At 46.5% G+C, this 20,121-nt stretch overlaps 8 non-coding genes across 8 annotated transcripts; all 8 read right to left on the reverse strand.

Annotated features, from left to right (window-relative positions):
• Nucleotides 1–487: 487 nt before the first annotated feature.
• On the reverse strand, nt 488–559 carry TRNAA-CGC (transfer RNA alanine (anticodon CGC)). The gene has a single exon. It is a non-coding gene; the product is annotated as a tRNA-Ala (tRNA).
• Nucleotides 560–2,954: 2,395 nt separating this feature from the next.
• On the reverse strand, nt 2,955–3,026 carry TRNAA-CGC (transfer RNA alanine (anticodon CGC)). The gene has a single exon. It is a non-coding gene; the product is annotated as a tRNA-Ala (tRNA).
• A 2,395-nt stretch (nt 3,027–5,421) lies between these two features.
• TRNAA-CGC (transfer RNA alanine (anticodon CGC)) lies at nt 5,422–5,493 on the reverse strand. Its single transcript has one exon. It is a non-coding gene; the product is annotated as a tRNA-Ala (tRNA).
• Nucleotides 5,494–7,890: 2,397 nt separating this feature from the next.
• TRNAA-CGC (transfer RNA alanine (anticodon CGC)) lies at nt 7,891–7,962 on the reverse strand. Its single transcript has one exon. It is a non-coding gene; the product is annotated as a tRNA-Ala (tRNA).
• Nucleotides 7,963–10,357: 2,395 nt separating this feature from the next.
• TRNAA-CGC (transfer RNA alanine (anticodon CGC)) lies at nt 10,358–10,429 on the reverse strand. The gene has a single exon. It is a non-coding gene; the product is annotated as a tRNA-Ala (tRNA).
• Nucleotides 10,430–12,825: 2,396 nt separating this feature from the next.
• Nucleotides 12,826–12,897, reverse strand: TRNAA-CGC (transfer RNA alanine (anticodon CGC)). The gene has a single exon. It is a non-coding gene; the product is annotated as a tRNA-Ala (tRNA).
• A 2,390-nt stretch (nt 12,898–15,287) lies between these two features.
• TRNAA-CGC (transfer RNA alanine (anticodon CGC)) lies at nt 15,288–15,359 on the reverse strand. The gene has a single exon. It is a non-coding gene; the product is annotated as a tRNA-Ala (tRNA).
• Nucleotides 15,360–17,755: 2,396 nt separating this feature from the next.
• TRNAA-CGC (transfer RNA alanine (anticodon CGC)) lies at nt 17,756–17,827 on the reverse strand. Its single transcript has one exon. It is a non-coding gene; the product is annotated as a tRNA-Ala (tRNA).
• Between the last annotated feature and the right edge of the window lie 2,294 nt (nt 17,828–20,121).

Raw genomic sequence — 20,121 nt, forward strand, 5'->3', positions numbered from 1 at the left:
AGATAGGCCCCAGCAGCAGAGCTGGTAGGATATTCCAGCTCAAAACTAACAAGTTACAGAACCTGATCAACTTAGGTTGACAACAGAGGTACATCTGTGGCCACATCCAGTGAAAACAAATTATTTTTAAAGCTAGCCATCATATGCTACAAAGGTACAATGGTGGAGCTATACATTCGGAACCAAAACAATCGACTGAAAAGAAACGCAAGGCAATGCCAATCCTTTCACGATTCTGCACGGTTAAAACTGTGGTGTGATGGTACTCTCTGTGCATTTCTATTTGTAGTGATTGTGAAGGCATACAGGATGTTGACACTGGCAGGGACGCAAACCTCACTGATATATTACAGGCAGGTTTGCGATACGGGCACCAGCGTTTTCTCAGACAAATAGATATGAATGTCGATGATCCTATAATCATGGCCCGAGTTGCAGTGTGAAATACAAAATAACCGGGACAAAATCACACTGAAGTTTATGCAAATGGAGATGCCGGGGATTGAACCCGGGACCTCATACATGCGAAGCATGCGCTCTACCACTGAGCTACATCCCCTTGGTGTGCGGTGAGTCTGTCCTGCAGACATCTTTTCCTGGGAGAATTCTTCCGGTCAAAGTATGCTGCCAACTGAAGCACTAGCAAAAGACCAGGGAAAACGGGAGCAAGACTGGAAAAGCACATGGTCACACTGAAGCAGTGTGCATTATGCTTCTCCATAAGAGATGACTTCCAGGGGAAGTATTCCACCAGAGGATTACCGTGCTCAAAGAGCCATCTAGTGGACAGAGACCATATGACAGTCAAAAAAAGGGAAACAATTGGAGATGCCAGGGATTGGACCCGGGGCCTCATACATGCAAAACAAGTGCTCTACCACTGAGCTACATCCCCTCGGTATGCAGTGTGTCTGTCCTGCAGACATAATTTTCAGGGAGAACTCTTCTGGTCAAAACATTCTGCCGAGTGAAGCACTAGCAAAAGAGCAGGGAAAACTGGAGCAAGAATGGAAAACCACATGGTCACACTGAAGCAGTGTGCATTTTGCTTCTCCATAAGAGATGACTTCCAGGGGAAGATTTCCACCAGAGGATTACTGTGCTCAAAGGGCCATCTAGTGGATAGAGATCATTTGACAGTCAAAAAGAGAAACAAGTGGAAATGCCCCGGGTCCTCATACATGCAAAGCATGCGCTCTACAACTGAGCTACATCCCCACTGAGAGGACACTTCCTCATCACACCTAAAAGCTTCAGGAGGGAGTGGGCTAAGTAAGGAAAGGGGTTTGCAGTAGTGCATATGAAAAAACATGACAACTGCCAAATTACATCTTACTACTTACAATGACAAAGTTAAAGCGCCAGGTCGATCTCATCACGTTGGTGCCTGAGACATCACATAATGTGACACGGCCATCTCGGATAGATGCCCCAGATTTGAGAAGTGTAGTTATGGAGAAAAAATAAATAAATATATATATATATATATATATATGTATGTCTTCAAACACCAAAAATGAGATAGCACCATTTCGCGCAGGAATTCCTCCAGCCGAAAGCCCACAAATGTTGCTAGATAGACTGACACCTCTTTCGGATGTCCTTCTGTATTTGCTGGCTAGTGGAAAGCAAAGTGGACCCACCACTCTATAGCTCTGCCGTCATGAGTGTCCCTAGCACACTCGGCAGATGTCGCTTCTCTAGGCAGACAAGCAGTGGAATTCTGCGGAAGGTCAATGGTGCTTCCATTGGTTTTGCCACTAGGCGATCCATTGCAGCCCTAGAATGAAGCATAACCCGCTGAATGCATTCAGGGTGTTCTGCGGTGGGAAAGGTCAGAGGGGGTGATAGTTGGTGAGCGTGCACAGCACCTCAGAATGATACCACTGCCTAGCAGGGGGACCGGTGGAGACACTATTCTCAGCCAATGCCCCTCTGTCTGAACGAGTCTGCTTTGTGTCATCCCGGTAAGAGATCAGGCTAACAGGCTTCCAATGAAAAAAGCAGACATCACACTGAAGCATGGTGCACCGTGCATGTCCACAATCATCGGCTCCAAAGAGAAGACGTTCAGCAACAGGATTTAGTATGGCAAAAGACCACATCATCCTAATTCCCATGTACAGGAAAAAGCCCACACTTGAAGAAACATATCATATGGAGATGCCGGGGATCGAACCTGTGGCCTCATACTTCCAAAGCAGGTGCTCTACCACTGAGTTACATCCCCGCTGCCAGCAAGGACCTATGAAATCTACCAGATGCTGGCTGGCTGCTTGGGACTAACAGCGCCCAGAACTGATGGTAACTGTCGAATTTGAGTTTCCAAATGGCGGACTTCATTTTAGAGCCACCTGTTTCTGGTTGTCCATAGAAACATGCAGAAAAGCTGCCCCCCCCCTGCAATCCCCCTGATCAACTAATGAAAAATATCAATATGTTCAAGGCTTTTGCTTTTAGAAGCCGGAGATAGGCCCCAGCAGCAGAGCTGGTAGGATATTCCAGCTCAAAACTAACAAGTTACAGAACCTGATCAACTTAGGTTGACAACAGAGGTACATCTGTGGCCACATCCAGTGAAAACAAATTATTTTTAAAGCTAGCCATCATATGCTACAAAGGTACAATGGTGGAGCTATACATTCGGAACCAAAACAATCGACTGAAAAGAAACGCAAGGCAATGCCAATCCTTTCACGATTCTGCACGGTTAAAACTGTGGTGTGATGGTACTCTCTGTGCATTTCTATTTGTAGTGATTGTGAAGGCATACAGGATGTTGACACTGGCAGGGACGCAAACCTCACTGATATATTACAGGCAGGTTTGCGATACGGGCACCAGCGTTTTCTCAGACAAATAGATATGAATGTCGATGATCCTATAATCATGGCCCGAGTTGCAGTGTGAAATACAAAATAACCGGGACAAAATCACACTGAAGTTTATGCAAATGGAGATGCCGGGGATTGAACCCGGGACCTCATACATGCGAAGCATGCGCTCTACCACTGAGCTACATCCCCTTGGTGTGCGGTGAGTCTGTCCTGCAGACATCTTTTCCTGGGAGAATTCTTCCGGTCAAAGTATGCTGCCAACTGAAGCACTAGCAAAAGACCAGGGAAAACGGGAGCAAGACTGGAAAAGCACATGGTCACACTGAAGCAGTGTGCATTATGCTTCTCCATAAGAGATGACTTCCAGGGGAAGTATTCCACCAGAGGATTACCGTGCTCAAAGAGCCATCTAGTGGACAGAGACCATATGACAGTCAAAAAAAGGGAAACAATTGGAGATGCCAGGGATTGGACCCGGGGCCTCATACATGCAAAACAAGTGCTCTACCACTGAGCTACATCCCCTCGGTATGCAGTGTGTCTGTCCTGCAGACATAATTTTCAGGGAGAACTCTTCTGGTCAAAACATTCTGCCGAGTGAAGCACTAGCAAAAGAGCAGGGAAAACTGGAGCAAGAATGGAAAACCACATGGTCACACTGAAGCAGTGTGCATTTTGCTTCTCCATAAGAGATGACTTCCAGGGGAAGATTTCCACCAGAGGATTACTGTGCTCAAAGGGCCATCTAGTGGATAGAGATCATTTGACAGTCAAAAAGAGAAACAAGTGGAAATGCCCCGGGTCCTCATACATGCAAAGCATGCGCTCTACAACTGAGCTACATCCCCGCTGAGAGGACACTTCCTCATCACACCTAAAAGCTTCAGGAGGGAGTGGGCTAAGTAAGGAAAGGGGTTTGCAGTAGTGCATATGAAAAAACATGACAACTGCCAAATTACATCTTACTACTTACAATGACAAAGTTAAAGCGCCAGGTCGATCTCATCACGTTGGTGCCTGAGACATCACATAATGTGACACGGCCATCTCGGATAGATGCCCCAGATTTGAGAAGTGTAGTTATGGAGAAAAAATAAATAAATATATATATATATATATATATATGTATGTCTTCAAACACCAAAAATGAGATAGCACCATTTCGCGCAGGAATTCCTCCAGCCGAAAGCCCACAAATGTTGCTAGATAGACTGACACCTCTTTCGGATGTCCTTCTGTATTTGCTGGCTAGTGGAAAGCAAAGTGGACCCACCACTCTATAGCTCTGCCGTCATGAGTGTCCCTAGCACACTCGGCAGATGTCGCTTCTCTAGGCAGACAAGCAGTGGAATTCTGCGGAAGGTCAATGGTGCTTCCATTGGTTTTGCCACTAGGCGATCCATTGCAGCCCTAGAATGAAGCATAACCCGCTGAATGCATTCAGGGTGTTCTGCGGTGGGAAAGGTCAGAGGGGGTGATAGTTGGTGAGCGTGCACAGCACCTCAGAATGATACCACTGCCTAGCAGGGGGACCGGTGGAGACACTATTCTCAGCCAATGCCCCTCTGTCTGAACGAGTCTGCTTTGTGTCATCCCGGTAAGAGATCAGGCTAACAGGCTTCCAATGAAAAAAGCAGACATCACACTGAAGCATGGTGCACCGTGCATGTCCACAATCATCGGCTCCAAAGAGAAGACGTTCAGCAACAGGATTTAGTATGGCAAAAGACCACATCATCCTAATTCCCATGTACAGGAAAAAGCCCACACTTGAAGAAACATATCATATGGAGATGCCGGGGATCGAACCTGTGGCCTCATACTTCCAAAGCAGGTGCTCTACCACTGAGTTACATCCCCGCTGCCAGCAAGGACCTATGAAATCTACCAGATGCTGGCTGGCTGCTTGGGACTAACAGCGCCCAGAACTGATGGTAACTGTCGAATTTGAGTTTCCAAATGGCGGACTTCATTTTAGAGCCACCTGTTTCTGGTTGTCCATAGAAACATGCAGAAAAGCTGCCCCCCCCCTGCAATCCCCCTGATCAACTAATGAAAAATATCAATATGTTCAAGGCTTTTGCTTTTAGAAGCCGGAGATAGGCCCCAGCAGCAGAGCTGGTAGGATATTCCAGCTCAAAACTAACAAGTTACAGAACCTGATCAACTTAGGTTGACAACAGAGGTACATCTGTGGCCACATCCAGTGAAAACAAATTATTTTTAAAGCTAGCCATCATATGCTACAAAGGTACAATGGTGGAGCTATACATTCGGAACCAAAACAATCGACTGAAAAGAAACGCAAGGCAATGCCAATCCTTTCACGATTCTGCACGGTTAAAACTGTGGTGTGATGGTACTCTCTGTGCATTTCTATTTGTAGTGATTGTGAAGGCATACAGGATGTTGACACTGGCAGGGACGCAAACCTCACTGATATATTACAGGCAGGTTTGCGATACGGGCACCAGCGTTTTCTCAGACAAATAGATATGAATGTCGATGATCCTATAATCATGGCCCGAGTTGCAGTGTGAAATACAAAATAACCGGGACAAAATCACACTGAAGTTTATGCAAATGGAGATGCCGGGGATTGAACCCGGGACCTCATACATGCGAAGCATGCGCTCTACCACTGAGCTACATCCCCTTGGTGTGCGGTGAGTCTGTCCTGCAGACATCTTTTCCTGGGAGAATTCTTCCGGTCAAAGTATGCTGCCAACTGAAGCACTAGCAAAAGACCAGGGAAAACGGGAGCAAGACTGGAAAAGCACATGGTCACACTGAAGCAGTGTGCATTATGCTTCTCCATAAGAGATGACTTCCAGGGGAAGTATTCCACCAGAGGATTACCGTGCTCAAAGAGCCATCTAGTGGACAGAGACCATATGACAGTCAAAAAAAGGGAAACAATTGGAGATGCCAGGGATTGGACCCGGGGCCTCATACATGCAAAACAAGTGCTCTACCACTGAGCTACATCCCCTCGGTATGCAGTGTGTCTGTCCTGCAGACATAATTTTCAGGGAGAACTCTTCTGGTCAAAACATTCTGCCGAGTGAAGCACTAGCAAAAGAGCAGGGAAAACTGGAGCAAGAATGGAAAACCACATGGTCACACTGAAGCAGTGTGCATTTTGCTTCTCCATAAGAGATGACTTCCAGGGGAAGATTTCCACCAGAGGATTACTGTGCTCAAAGGGCCATCTAGTGGATAGAGATCATTTGACAGTCAAAAAGAGAAACAAGTGGAAATGCCCCGGGTCCTCATACATGCAAAGCATGCGCTCTACAACTGAGCTACATCCCCGCTGAGAGGACACTTCCTCATCACACCTAAAAGCTTCAGGAGGGAGTGGGCTAAGTAAGGAAAGGGGTTTGCAGTAGTGCATATGAAAAAACATGACAACTGCCAAATTACATCTTACTACTTACAATGACAAAGTTAAAGCGCCAGGTCGATCTCATCACGTTGGTGCCTGAGACATCACATAATGTGACACGGCCATCTCGGATAGATGCCCCAGATTTGAGAAGTGTAGTTATGGAGAAAAAATAAATAAATATATATATATATATATATATATGTATGTCTTCAAACACCAAAAATGAGATAGCACCATTTCGCGCAGGAATTCCTCCAGCCGAAAGCCCACAAATGTTGCTAGATAGACTGACACCTCTTTCGGATGTCCTTCTGTATTTGCTGGCTAGTGGAAAGCAAAGTGGACCCACCACTCTATAGCTCTGCCGTCATGAGTGTCCCTAGCACACTCGGCAGATGTCGCTTCTCTAGGCAGACAAGCAGTGGAATTCTGCGGAAGGTCAATGGTGCTTCCATTGGTTTTGCCACTAGGCGATCCATTGCAGCCCTAGAATGAAGCATAACCCGCTGAATGCATTCAGGGTGTTCTGCGGTGGGAAAGGTCAGAGGGGGTGATAGTTGGTGAGCGTGCACAGCACCTCAGAATGATACCACTGCCTAGCAGGGGGACCGGTGGAGACACTATTCTCAGCCAATGCCCCTCTGTCTGAACGAGTCTGCTTTGTGTCATCCCGGTAAGAGATCAGGCTAACAGGCTTCCAATGAAAAAAGCAGACATCACACTGAAGCATGGTGCACCGTGCATGTCCACAATCATCGGCTCCAAAGAGAAGACGTTCAGCAACAGGATTTAGTATGGCAAAAGACCACATCATCCTAATTCCCATGTACAGGAAAAAGCCCACACTTGAAGAAACATATCATATGGAGATGCCGGGGATCGAACCTGTGGCCTCATACTTCCAAAGCAGGTGCTCTACCACTGAGTTACATCCCCGCTGCCAGCAAGGACCTATGAAATCTACCAGATGCTGGCTGGCTGCTTGGGACTAACAGCGCCCAGAACTGATGGTAACTGTCGAATTTGAGTTTCCAAATGGCGGACTTCATTTTAGAGCCACCTGTTTCTGGTTGTCCATAGAAACATGCAGAAAAGCTGCCCCCCCCCCCTGCAATCCCCCTGATCAACTAATGAAAAATATCAATATGTTCAAGGCTTTTGCTTTTAGAAGCCGGAGATAGGCCCCAGCAGCAGAGCTGGTAGGATATTCCAGCTCAAAACTAACAAGTTACAGAACCTGATCAACTTAGGTTGACAACAGAGGTACATCTGTGGCCACATCCAGTGAAAACAAATTATTTTTAAAGCTAGCCATCATATGCTACAAAGGTACAATGGTGGAGCTATACATTCGGAACCAAAACAATCGACTGAAAAGAAACGCAAGGCAATGCCAATCCTTTCACGATTCTGCACGGTTAAAACTGTGGTGTGATGGTACTCTCTGTGCATTTCTATTTGTAGTGATTGTGAAGGCATACAGGATGTTGACACTGGCAGGGACGCAAACCTCACTGATATATTACAGGCAGGTTTGCGATACGGGCACCAGCGTTTTCTCAGACAAATAGATATGAATGTCGATGATCCTATAATCATGGCCCGAGTTGCAGTGTGAAATACAAAATAACCGGGACAAAATCACACTGAAGTTTATGCAAATGGAGATGCCGGGGATTGAACCCGGGACCTCATACATGCGAAGCATGCGCTCTACCACTGAGCTACATCCCCTTGGTGTGCGGTGAGTCTGTCCTGCAGACATCTTTTCCTGGGAGAATTCTTCCGGTCAAAGTATGCTGCCAACTGAAGCACTAGCAAAAGACCAGGGAAAACGGGAGCAAGACTGGAAAAGCACATGGTCACACTGAAGCAGTGTGCATTATGCTTCTCCATAAGAGATGACTTCCAGGGGAAGTATTCCACCAGAGGATTACCGTGCTCAAAGAGCCATCTAGTGGACAGAGACCATATGACAGTCAAAAAAAGGGAAACAATTGGAGATGCCAGGGATTGGACCCGGGGCCTCATACATGCAAAACAAGTGCTCTACCACTGAGCTACATCCCCTCGGTATGCAGTGTGTCTGTCCTGCAGACATAATTTTCAGGGAGAACTCTTCTGGTCAAAACATTCTGCCGAGTGAAGCACTAGCAAAAGAGCAGGGAAAACTGGAGCAAGAATGGAAAACCACATGGTCACACTGAAGCAGTGTGCATTTTGCTTCTCCATAAGAGATGACTTCCAGGGGAAGATTTCCACCAGAGGATTACTGTGCTCAAAGGGCCATCTAGTGGATAGAGATCATTTGACAGTCAAAAAGAGAAACAAGTGGAAATGCCCCGGGTCCTCATACATGCAAAGCATGCGCTCTACAACTGAGCTACATCCCCGCTGAGAGGACACTTCCTCATCACACCTAAAAGCTTCAGGAGGGAGTGGGCTAAGTAAGGAAAGGGGTTTGCAGTAGTGCATATGAAAAAACATGACAACTGCCAAATTACATCTTACTACTTACAATGACAAAGTTAAAGCGCCAGGTCGATCTCATCACGTTGGTGCCTGAGACATCACATAATGTGACACGGCCATCTCGGATAGATGCCCCAGATTTGAGAAGTGTAGTTATGGAGAAAAAATAAATAAATATATATATATATATATATATATGTATGTCTTCAAACACCAAAAATGAGATAGCACCATTTCGCGCAGGAATTCCTCCAGCCGAAAGCCCACAAATGTTGCTAGATAGACTGACACCTCTTTCGGATGTCCTTCTGTATTTGCTGGCTAGTGGAAAGCAAAGTGGACCCACCACTCTATAGCTCTGCCGTCATGAGTGTCCCTAGCACACTCGGCAGATGTCGCTTCTCTAGGCAGACAAGCAGTGGAATTCTGCGGAAGGTCAATGGTGCTTCCATTGGTTTTGCCACTAGGCGATCCATTGCAGCCCTAGAATGAAGCATAACCCGCTGAATGCATTCAGGGTGTTCTGCGGTGGGAAAGGTCAGAGGGGGTGATAGTTGGTGAGCGTGCACAGCACCTCAGAATGATACCACTGCCTAGCAGGGGGACCGGTGGAGACACTATTCTCAGCCAATGCCCCTCTGTCTGAACGAGTCTGCTTTGTGTCATCCCGGTAAGAGATCAGGCTAACAGGCTTCCAATGAAAAAAGCAGACATCACACTGAAGCATGGTGCACCGTGCATGTCCACAATCATCGGCTCCAAAGAGAAGACGTTCAGCAACAGGATTTAGTATGGCAAAAGACCACATCATCCTAATTCCCATGTACAGGAAAAAGCCCACACTTGAAGAAACATATCATATGGAGATGCCGGGGATCGAACCTGTGGCCTCATACTTCCAAAGCAGGTGCTCTACCACTGAGTTACATCCCCGCTGCCAGCAAGGACCTATGAAATCTACCAGATGCTGGCTGGCTGCTTGGGACTAACAGCGCCCAGAACTGATGGTAACTGTCGAATTTGAGTTTCCAAATGGCGGACTTCATTTTAGAGCCACCTGTTTCTGGTTGTCCATAGAAACATGCAGAAAAGCTGCCCCCCCCCTGCAATCCCCCTGATCAACTAATGAAAAATATCAATATGTTCAAGGCTTTTGCTTTTAGAAGCCGGAGATAGGCCCCAGCAGCAGAGCTGGTAGGATATTCCAGCTCAAAACTAACAAGTTACAGAACCTGATCAACTTAGGTTGACAACAGAGGTACATCTGTGGCCACATCCAGTGAAAACAAATTATTTTTAAAGCTAGCCATCATATGCTACAAAGGTACAATGGTGGAGCTATACATTCGGAACCAAAACAATCGACTGAAAAGAAACGCAAGGCAATGCCAATCCTTTCACGATTCTGCACGGTTAAAACTGTGGTGTGATGGTACTCTCTGTGCATTTCTATTTGTAGTGATTGTGAAGGCATACAGGATGTTGACACTGGCAGGGACGCAAACCTCACTGATATATTACAGGCAGGTTTGCGATACGGGCACCAGCGTTTTCTCAGACAAATAGATATGAATGTCGATGATCCTATAATCATGGCCCGAGTTGCAGTGTGAAATACAAAATAACCGGGACAAAATCACACTGAAGTTTATGCAAATGGAGATGCCGGGGATTGAACCCGGGACCTCATACATGCGAAGCATGCGCTCTACCACTGAGCTACATCCCCTTGGTGTGCGGTGAGTCTGTCCTGCAGACATCTTTTCCTGGGAGAATTCTTCCGGTCAAAGTATGCTGCCAACTGAAGCACTAGCAAAAGACCAGGGAAAACGGGAGCAAGACTGGAAAAGCACATGGTCACACTGAAGCAGTGTGCATTATGCTTCTCCATAAGAGATGACTTCCAGGGGAAGTATTCCACCAGAGGATTACCGTGCTCAAAGAGCCATCTAGTGGACAGAGACCATATGACAGTCAAAAAAAGGGAAACAATTGGAGATGCCAGGGATTGGACCCGGGGCCTCATACATGCAAAACAAGTGCTCTACCACTGAGCTACATCCCCTCGGTATGCAGTGTGTCTGTCCTGCAGACATAATTTTCAGGGAGAACTCTTCTGGTCAAAACATTCTGCCGAGTGAAGCACTAGCAAAAGAGCAGGGAAAACTGGAGCAAGAATGGAAAACCACATGGTCACACTGAAGCAGTGTGCATTTTGCTTCTCCATAAGAGATGACTTCCAGGGGAAGATTTCCACCAGAGGATTACTGTGCTCAAAGGGCCATCTAGTGGATAGAGATCATTTGACAGTCAAAAAGAGAAACAAGTGGAAATGCCCCGGGTCCTCATACATGCAAAGCATGCGCTCTACAACTGAGCTACATCCCCGCTGAGAGGACACTTCCTCATCACACCTAAAAGCTTCAGGAGGGAGTGGGCTAAGTAAGGAAAGGGGTTTGCAGTAGTGCATATGAAAAAACATGACAACTGCCAAATTACATCTTACTACTTACAATGACAAAGTTAAAGCGCCAGGTCGATCTCATCACGTTGGTGCCTGAGACATCACATAATGTGACACGGCCATCTCGGATAGATGCCCCAGATTTGAGAAGTGTAGTTATGGAGAAAAAATAAATAAATATATATATATATATATATATATATGTATGTCTTCAAACACCAAAAATGAGATAGCACCATTTCGCGCAGGAATTCCTCCAGCCGAAAGCCCACAAATGTTGCTAGATAGACTGACACCTCTTTCGGATGTCCTTCTGTATTTGCTGGCTAGTGGAAAGCAAAGTGGACCCACCACTCTATAGCTCTGCCGTCATGAGTGTCCCTAGCACACTCGGCAGATGTCGCTTCTCTAGGCAGACAAGCAGTGGAATTCTGCGGAAGGTCAATGGTGCTTCCATTGGTTTTGCCACTAGGCGATCCATTGCAGCCCTAGAATGAAGCATAACCCGCTGAATGCATTCAGGGTGTTCTGCGGTGGGAAAGGTCAGAGGGGGTGATAGTTGGTGAGCGTGCACAGCACCTCAGAATGATACCACTGCCTAGCAGGGGGACCGGTGGAGACACTATTCTCAGCCAATGCCCCTCTGTCTGAACGAGTCTGCTTTGTGTCATCCCGGTAAGAGATCAGGCTAACAGGCTTCCAATGAAAAAAGCAGACATCACACTGAAGCATGGTGCACCGTGCATGTCCACAATCATCGGCTCCAAAGAGAAGACGTTCAGCAACAGGATTTAGTATGGCAAAAGACCACATCATCCTAATTCCCATGTACAGGAAAAAGCCCACACTTGAAGAAACATATCATATGGAGATGCCGGGGATCGAACCTGTGGCCTCATACTTCCAAAGCAGGTGCTCTACCACTGAGTTACATCCCCGCTGCCAGCAAGGACCTATGAAATCTACCAGATGCTGGCTGGCTGCTTGGGACTAACAGCGCCCAGAACTGATGGTAACTGTCGAATTTGAGTTTCCAAATGGCGGACTTCATTTTAGAGCCACCTGTTTCTGGTTGTCCATAGAAACATGCAGAAAAGCTGCCCCCCCCTGCAATCCCCCTGATCAACTAATGAAAAATATCAATATGTTCAAGGCTTTTGCTTTTAGAAGCCGGAGATAGGCCCCAGCAGCAGAGCTGGTAGGATATTCCAGCTGAAAACTAACAAGTTACAGAACCTGATCAACTTAGGTTGACAACAGAGGTACATCTGTGGCCACATCCAGTGAAAACAAATTATTTTTAAAGCTAGCCATCATATGCTACAAAGGTACAATGGTGGAGCTATACATTCGGAACCAAAACAATCGACTGAAAAGAAACGCAAGGCAATGCCAATCCTTTCACGATTCTGCACGGTTAAAACTGTGGTGTGATGGTACTCTCTGTGCATTTCTATTTGTAGTGATTGTGAAGGCATACAGGATGTTGACACTGGCAGGGACGCAAACCTCACTGATATATTACAGGCAGGTTTGCGATACGGGCACCAGCGTTTTCTCAGACAAATAGATATGAATGTCGATGATCCTATAATCATGGCCCGAGTTGCAGTGTGAAATACAAAATAACCGGGACAAAATCACACTGAAGTTTATGCAAATGGAGATGCCGGGGATTGAACCCGGGACCTCATACATGCGAAGCATGCGCTCTACCACTGAGCTACATCCCCTTGGTGTGCGGTGAGTCTGTCCTGCAGACATCTTTTCCTGGGAGAATTCTTCCGGTCAAAGTATGCTGCCAACTGAAGCACTAGCAAAAGACCAGGGAAAACGGGAGCAAGACTGGAAAAGCACATGGTCACACTGAAGCAGTGTGCATTATGCTTCTCCATAAGAGATGACTTCCAGGGGAAGTATTCCACCAGAGGATTACCGTGCTCAAAGAGCCATCTAGTGGACAGAGACCATATGACAGTCAAAAAAAGGGAAACAATTGGAGATGCCAGGGATTGGACCCGGGGCCTCATACATGCAAAACAAGTGCTCTACCACTGAGCTACATCCCCTCGGTATGCAGTGTGTCTGTCCTGCAGACATAATTTTCAGGGAGAACTCTTCTGGTCAAAACATTCTGCCGAGTGAAGCACTAGCAAAAGAGCAGGGAAAACTGGAGCAAGAATGGAAAACCACATGGTCACACTGAAGCAGTGTGCATTTTGCTTCTCCATAAGAGATGACTTCCAGGGGAAGATTTCCACCAGAGGATTACTGTGCTCAAAGGGCCATCTAGTGGATAGAGATCATTTGACAGTCAAAAAGAGAAACAAGTGGAAATGCCCCGGGTCCTCATACATGCAAAGCATGCGCTCTACAACTGAGCTACATCCCCGCTGAGAGGACACTTCCTCATCACACCTAAAAGCTTCAGGAGGGAGTGGGCTAAGTAAGGAAAGGGGTTTGCAGTAGTGCATATGAAAAAACATGACAACTGCCAAATTACATCTTACTACTTACAATGACAAAGTTAAAGCGCCAGGTCGATCTCATCACGTTGGTGCCTGAGACATCACATAATGTGACACGGCCATCTCGGATAGATGCCCCAGATTTGAGAAGTGTAGTTATGGAGAAAAAATAAATAAATATATATATATATATATATATATGTCTTCAAACACCAAAAATGAGATAGCACCATTTCGCGCAGGAATTCCTCCAGCCGAAAGCCCACAAATGTTGCTAGATAGACTGACACCTCTTTCGGATGTCCTTCTGTATTTGCTGGCTAGTGGAAAGCAAAGTGGACCCACCACTCTATAGCTCTGCCGTCATGAGTGTCCCTAGCACACTCGGCAGATGTCGCTTCTCTAGGCAGACAAGCAGTGGAATTCTGCGGAAGGTCAATGGTGCTTCCATTGGTTTTGCCACTAGGCGATCCATTGCAGCCCTAGAATGAAGCATAACCCGCTGAATGCATTCAGGGTGTTCTGCGGTGGGAAAGGTCAGAGGGGGTGATAGTTGGTGAGCGTGCACAGCACCTCAGAATGATACCACTGCCTAGCAGGGGGACCGGTGGAGACACTATTCTCAGCCAATGCCCCTCTGTCTGAACGAGTCTGCTTTGTGTCATCCCGGTAAGAGATCAGGCTAACAGGCTTCCAATGAAAAAAGCAGACATCACACTGAAGCATGGTGCACCGTGCATGTCCACAATCATCGGCTCCAAAGAGAAGACGTTCAGCAACAGGATTTAGTATGGCAAAAGACCACATCATCCTAATTCCCATGTACAGGAAAAAGCCCACACTTGAAGAAACATGTCATATGGAGACGCCGGGGATCGAACCTGTGGCCTCATACTTCCAAAGCAGGTGCTCTACCACTGAGTTACATCCCCGCTGCCAGCAAGGACCTATGAAATCTACCAGATGCTGGCTGGCTGCTTGGGACTAACAGCGCCCAGAACTGATGGTAACTGTCGAATTGGAGTTTCCAAATGGCGGACTTCATTTTAGAGCCACCTGTTTCTGGTTGTCCATAGAAACATGCAGAAAAGCTGCCCCCCCCTGCAATCCCCCTGATCAACTAATGAAAAATATCAATATGTTCAAGGCTTTTGCTTTTAGAAGCCGGAGATAGGCCCCAGCAGCAGAGCTGGTAGGATATTCCAGCTCAAAACTAACAAGTTACAGAACCTGATCAACTTAGGTTGACAACAGAGGTACATCTGTGGCCACATCCAGTGAAAACAAATTATTTTTAAAGCTGGCCATCATATGCTACAAAGGTACAATGGTGGAGCTATACATTCGGAACCAAAACAATCGACTGAAAAGAAACGCAAGGCAATGCCAATCCTTTCACGATTCTGCACAGTTAAAACTGTGGTGTGATGGTACTCTCTGTGCATTTCTATTTGTAGTGATTGTGAAGGCATACAGGATGTTGACACTGGCAGGGACGCAAACCTCACTGATATATTACAGGCAGGTTTGCGATACGGGCACCAGCGTTTTCTCAGACAAATAGATATGAATGTCGATGATCCTATAATCATGGCCCGAGTTGCAGTGTGAAATACAAAATAACCGGGACAAAATCACACTGAAGTTTATGCAAATGGAGGTGCCGGGGATTGAACCCGGGACCTCATACATGCGAAGCATGCGCTCTACCACTGAGCTACATCCCCTTGGTGTGCGGTGAGTCTGTCCTGCAGACATCTTTTCCTGGGAGAATTCTTCCGGTCAAAGTATGCTGCCAACTGAAGCACTAGCAAAAGACCAGGGAAAACGGGAGCAAGACTGGAAAAGCACATGGTCACACTGAAGCAGTGTGCATTATGCTTCTCCATAAGAGATGACTTCCAGGGGAAGTATTCCACCAGAGGATTACCGTGCTCAAAGAGCCATCTAGTGGACAGAGACCATATGACAGTCAAAAAAAGGGAAACAATTGGAGATGCCAGGGATTGGACCCGGGGCCTCATACATGCAAAACAAGTGCTCTACCACTGAGCTACATCCCCTCGGTATGCAGTGTGTCTGTCCTGCAGACATAATTTTCAGGGAGAACTCTTCTGGTCAAAACATTCTGCCGAGTGAAGCACTAGCAAAAGAGCAGGGAAAACTGGAGCAAGAATGGAAAACCACATGGTCACACTGAAGCAGTGTGCATTTTGCTTCTCCATAAGAGATGACTTCCAGGGGAAGATTTCCACCAGAGGATTACTGTGCTCAAAGGGCCATCTAGTGGATAGAGATCATTTGACAGTCAAAAAGAGAAACAAGTGGAAATGCCCCGGGTCCTCATACATGCAAAGCATGCGCTCTACAACTGAGCTACATCCCCGCTGAGAGGACACTTCCTCATCACACCTAAAAGCTTCAGGAGGGAGTGGGCTAAGTAAGGAAAGGGGTTTGCAGTAGTGCATATGAAAAAACATGACAACTGCCAAATTACATCTTACTACTTACAATGACAAAGTTAAAGCGCCAGGTCGATCTCATCACGTTGGTGCCTGAGACATCACATAATGTGACACGGCCATCTCGGATAGATGCCCCAGATTTGAGAAGTGTAGTTATGGAGAAAAAATAAATAAATATATATATATATATATATATATATATATGTCTTCAAACACCAAAAATGAGATAGCACCATTTCGCGCAGGAATTCCTCCAGCCGAAAGCCCACAAATGTTGCTAGATAGACTGACACCTCTTTCGGATGTCCTTCTGTATTTGCTGGCTAGTGGAAAGCAAAGTGGACCCACCACTCTATAGCTCTGCCGTCATGAGTGTCCCTAGCACACTCGGCAGATGTCGCTTCTCTAGGCAGACAAGCAGTGGAATTCTGCGGAAGGTCAATGGTGCTTCCATTGGTTTTGCCACTAGGCGATCCATTGCAGCCCTAGAATGAAGCATAACCCGCTGAATGCATTCAGGGTGTTCTGCGGTGGGAAAGGTCAGAGGGGGTGATAGTTGGTGAGCGTGCACAGCACCTCAGAATGATACCACTGCCTAGCAGGGGGACCGGTGGAGACACTATTCTCAGCCAATGCCCCTCTGTCTGAACGAGTCTGCTTTGTGTCATCCCGGTAAGAGATCAGGCTAACAGGCTTCCAATGAAAAAAGCAGACATCACACTGAAGCATGGTGCACCGTGCATGTCCACAATCATCGGCTCCAAAGAGAAGACGTTCAGCAACAGGATTTAGTATGGCAAAAGACCACATCATCCTAATTCCCATGTACAGGAAAAAGCCCACACTTGAAGAAACATGTCATATGGAGACGCCGGGGATCGAACCTGTGGCCTCATACTTCCAAAGCAGGTGCTCTACCACTGAGTTACATCCCCGCTGCCAGCAAGGACCTATGAAATCTACCAGATGCTGGCTGGCTGCTTGGGACTAACAGCGCCCAGAACTGATGGTAACTGTCGAATTGGAGTTTCCAAATGGCGGACTTCATTTTAGAGCCACCTGTTTCTGGTTGTCCATAGAAACATGCAGAAAAGCTGCCCCCCCCTGCAATCCCCCTGATCAACTAATGAAAAATATCAATATGTTCAAGGCTTTTGCTTTTAGAAGCCGGAGATAGGCCCCAGCAGCAGAGCTGGTAGGATATTCCAGCTCAAAACTAACAAGTTACAGAACCTGATCAACTTAGGTTGACAACAGAGGTACATCTGTGGCCACATCCAGTGAAAACAAATTATTTTTAAAGCTGGCCATCATATGCTACAAAGGTACAATGGTGGAGCTATACATTCGGAACCAAAACAATCGACTGAAAAGAAACGCAAGGCAATGCCAATCCTTTCACGATTCTGCACAGTTAAAACTGTGGTGTGATGGTACTCTCTGTGCATTTCTATTTGTAGTGATTGTGAAGGCATACAGGATGTTGACACTGGCAGGGACGCAAACCTCACTGATATATTACAGGCAGGTTTGCGATACGGGCACCAGCGTTTTCTCAGACAAATAGATATGAATGTCGATGATCCTATAATCATGGCCCGAGTTGCAGTGTGAAATACAAAATAACCGGGACAAAATCACACTGAAGTTTATGCAAATGGAGGTGCCGGGGATTGAACCCGGGACCTCATACATGCGAAGCATGCGCTCTACCACTGAGCTACATCCCCTTGGTGTGCGGTGAGTCTGTCCTGCAGACATCTTTTCCTGGGAGAATTCTTCCGGTCAAAGTATGCTGCCAACTGAAGCACTAGCAAAAGACCAGGGAAAACGGGAGCAAGACTGGAAAAGCACATGGTCACACTGAAGCAGTGTGCATTATGCTTCTCCATAAGAGATGACTTCCAGGGGAAGTATTCCACCAGAGGATTACCGTGCTCAAAGAGCCATCTAGTGGACAGAGACCATATGACAGTCAAAAAAAGGGAAACAATTGGAGATGCCAGGGATTGGACCCGGGGCCTCATACATGCAAAACAAGTGCTCTACCACTGAGCTACATCCCCTCGGTATGCAGTGTGTCTGTCCTGCAGACATAATTTTCAGGGAGAACTCTTCTGGTCAAAACATTCTGCCGAGTGAAGCACTAGCAAAAGAGCAGGGAAAACTGGAGCAAGAATGGAAAACCACATGGTCACACTGAAGCAGTGTGCATTTTGCTTCTCCATAAGAGATGACTTCCAGGGGAAGATTTCCACCAGAGGATTACTGTGCTCAAAGGGCCATCTAGTGGATAGAGATCATTTGACAGTCAAAAAGAGAAACAAGTGGAAATGCCCCGGGTCCTCATACATGCAAAGCATGCGCTCTACAACTGAGCTACATCCCCGCTGAGAGGACACTTCCTCATCACACCTAAAAGCTTCAGGAGGGAGTGGGCTAAGTAAGGAAAGGGGTTTGCAGTAGTGCATATGAAAAAACATGACAACTGCCAAATTACATCTTACTACTTACAATGACAAAGTTAAAGCGCCAGGTCGATCTCATCACGTTGGTGCCTGAGACATCACATAATGTGACACGGCCATCTCGGATAGATGCCCCAGATTTGAGAAGTGTAGTTATGGAGAAAAAATAAATAAATATATATATATATATATATATATATGTATGTCTTCAAACACCAAAAATGAGATAGCACCATTTCGCGCAGGAATTCCTCCAGCCGAAAGCCCACAAATGTTGCTAGATAGACTGACACCTCTTTCGGATGTCCTTCTGTATTTGCTGGCTAGTGGAAAGCAAAGTGGACCCACCACTCTATAGCTCTGCCGTCATGAGTGTCCCTAGCACACTCGGCAGATGTCGCTTCTCTAGGCAGACAAGCAGTGGAATTCTGCGGAAGGTCAATGGTGCTTCCATTGGTTTTGCCACTAGGCGATCCATTGCAGCCCTAGAATGAAGCATAACCCGCTGAATGCATTCAGGGTGTTCTGCGGTGGGAAAGGTCAGAGGGGGTGATAGTTGGTGAGCGTGCACAGCACCTCAGAATGATACCACTGCCTAGCAGGGGGACCGGTGGAGACACTATTCTCAGCCAATGCCCCTCTGTCTGAACGAGTCTGCTTTGTGTCATCCCGGTAAGAGATCAGGCTAACAGGCTTCCAATGAAAAAAGCAGACATCACACTGAAGCATGGTGCACCGTGCATGTCCACAATCATCGGCTCCAAAGAGAAGACGTTCAGCAACAGGATTTAGTATGGCAAAAGACCACATCATCCTAATTCCCATGTACAGGAAAAAGCCCACACTTGAAGAAACATGTCATATGGAGACGCCGGGGATCGAACCTGTGGCCTCATACTTCCAAAGCAGGTGCTCTACCACTGAGTTACATCCCCGCTGCCAGCAAGGACCTATGAAATCTACCAGATGCTGGCTGGCTGCTTGGGACTAACAGCGCCCAGAACTGATGGTAACTGTCGAATTGGAGTTTCCAAATGGCGGACTTCATTTTAGAGCCACCTGTTTCTGGTTGTCCATAGAAACATGCAGAAAAGCTGCCCCCCCCTGCAATCCCCCTGATCAACTAATGAAAAATATCAATATGTTCAAGGCTTTTGCTTTTAGAAGCCGGAGATAGGCCCCAGCAGCAGAGCTGGTAGGATATTCCAGCTCAAAACTAACAAGTTACAGAACCTGATCAACTTAGGTTGACAACAGAGGTACATCTGTGGCCACATCCAGTGAAAACAAATTATTTTTAAAGCTGGCCATCATATGCTACAAAGGTACAATGGTGGAGCTATACATTCGGAACCAAAACAATCGACTGAAAAGAAACGCAAGGCAATGCCAATCCTTTCACGATTCTGCACAGTTAAAACTGTGGTGTGATGGTACTCTCTGTGCATTTCTATTTGTAGTGATTGTGAAGGCATACAGGATGTTGACACTGGCAGGGACGCAAACCTCACTGATATATTACAGGCAGGTTTGCGATACGGGCACCAGCGTTTTCT

The sequence above is a fragment of the Ambystoma mexicanum genome (assembly GCF_040938575.1).
Source record: "Ambystoma mexicanum isolate Mex_15411 chromosome 12 unlocalized genomic scaffold, UKY_AmexF1_1 Mex_chr12_unloc.1, whole genome shotgun sequence".
Taxonomy (NCBI): Eukaryota; Metazoa; Chordata; class Amphibia; order Caudata; family Ambystomatidae; genus Ambystoma; species Ambystoma mexicanum.